This window comes from Oratosquilla oratoria, chromosome 11 (assembly GCF_046742065.1).
Source record: "Oratosquilla oratoria isolate Oo_2021 chromosome 11, ASM4674206v1, whole genome shotgun sequence".
NCBI classification, from domain to species: Eukaryota; Metazoa; Arthropoda; class Malacostraca; order Stomatopoda; family Squillidae; genus Oratosquilla; species Oratosquilla oratoria.
Genome location: NC_134787.1, coordinates 9,066,003 through 9,068,502, shown reverse-complemented (window position 1 = coordinate 9,068,502; position 2,500 = coordinate 9,066,003).

Here is a 2,500-nt window from a genome sequence, read left to right as displayed (position 1 = left end):
TTATTATTCTTATCCTTAACTTTCATAGAGTTCTTAAGTGGGTGAGATCGTCTGCAAAAAAAAAAAAAAAAAAAAAAAAAAATGCTCGAACGCAATACCCGACATTTGTCTTAATCGTTTCTTGACGTGACGTTTCTCTCATCTGAACGAAATAACCTGAGAAATAATAACAGTTTGTTGTCCACTCGGTGTAAAGGGGATCTCTCTAGACCAAAACTATTACCACCGCTGCCACCACTGCTGCCACCGCAACTACCTGTCGTTAATACCATCATTGTCACTGGCATTACCATTATCAATACAATTACCAGTATCATCACACTTACTATCACCATCATCACCAATTCATCTTTATCATTACCATTACTACCACAATTACCATTACCATCACCATCACCAAACCATCACAACCATCATCACCATGACCAGCACCATCACCATCATCATCGTCATCATCATCATCATCGTCGTCATCATCACTATCACTGCTACCACCATCGCTACCTCCAACAAAACCGCCATCACCACATCCACCGTCACCACCATGCCATCACTACCGTTGTCACCACAACCACAACCACCACCTTTATTACTCCCCAATCAGCATTAGGCCCACGAGTGCCCTTACCACCTTTGTCGCTATGAGCCCTCCCACTCGAAGCAAGAGGTACAAACATAAAATAAACAAGGCGACGGGCACCTCAAGGTTCTTTGTCGAAATGTGGTCGTAAATTTTCCCACTTTTCAGGAAGGACGACGCTCCAGCTACGGGCGACCTCAGATACCGAGATAAACACGCGTCTTCCAGGAATGTCCACAGAAGAAGGCGAAGAAGAAGGGAAGGAAAGACGAACAAGGTGTTGGATCTGACCCAGGAGACAAAGGATGTAGTGGCATTAGTAGGAGGAAAACGAAGAGGAAAGCAGATCGATGATGATGGTGAAGAAATGATGATGATAATATGATATTGATAATATGATATTGATAATATGATGGTGACGATGATGATACTGATATAATGATGATGATAATGATATGGTGATGGTATGGTTACGATGATGACGATATGATGATGATGCAATGATGATGAAATGGTGATGAAAAGATGAGGATGAAATTATGATAAAATCATATGACGATATGATGATGAGGAAATGATGATAAAATGATGATGAAATGGTGATGACGAAATGATGATGATGAAATGATGATGATGAAATGATGATGAAATGATGATGATGAAATGATGATGATGAAATGATGGTGATGAAATGATGGTGATGAAATGATGATGAAATAATGATGATGAAATAATGATGATGAAATGATGGTGATGAAATAATGATGATGAAATGATGAAATAATGATGACGAAATGATGATGATGAAATGATGATGATGAAATGACGATGATGAAATGATGATGATGGAATGATGATGATGAAATGATGATGATGAAATGACGATGATGAAATGATGATGATGAAATGATGATGATGAAATGATGATGATGAAATGATGATGAAATGATGATGAAATGATGATGATGAAATGATGATGAAATGATGATGAAATGATGATGAAATGATGATGAAATGATGATGATGAAATGATGATGATGAAATGATGATGATGAAATGATAATGATGAAATTATAATTATGAAATGGTGATGATGAAATGATGATGATGAAATGGTGATGATGAAATGGTGATGATGAAATGATGATGATGAAATGGTGATGATGATGATGATGATGATGATGATGATGATGATGATGATGATGATGATGATGATGATGATGATGTGATGGTGATGAGGATGACGATGATAAGATGATGATAATAAGATGATGATGATGATAAGCTGATGTTGATGAGATAATATTGATGAGATGGTGTTGATGAGATGATGCTTATGAGATGCTGCTGATGAGATGCTACTGCTGATGATGATGATGAAGAGGAGGAGGAGGAGGAAGAGGAGGAGGAGAAAGAGGAAGAGAGGAGGAAGAAGAGGAGGAGGAGGAAGAGGAGGAGGAGGAGGAGGAAGAGGAGGAGAAGGAGGAAGAGGAGGAGGAGGAAGAGGAGGAGGAGGAGGAGGAGCTGGAAAAGGAGAAGGCAGATGAGGAGAAGTTGGATGAAGGAAGATGAGTGGGATGAGGAGTCGCGCGACCGAGGAAGGGGCCACACGGACGAACTCGACGCCGGTGGGCCATGCAGAGGTGGGGGGGTAAGGACGATCAAGGGATCTAGGCTTAAAGAATTGGAATAGCCATGATTGAAGGTCGAAGGCAACGGGAGGCTCAAGAAGGAGACCCGGCGGGGTAGGGAGGGAGGGAGAGATGGGGGGAGGGTTGCTGGGTGTTGGGGTAATGGAAGGATGGTTAAGATGGTGGGGACTTTAGGAGAGAAGAAATGAAAGCACAGGGCTCGGGAGGGGGAGGTCGTCCTTGGAAAAGTGGGACGAGTGGGAAGGGGGAGGAGGTGAAGGGGGAGGAG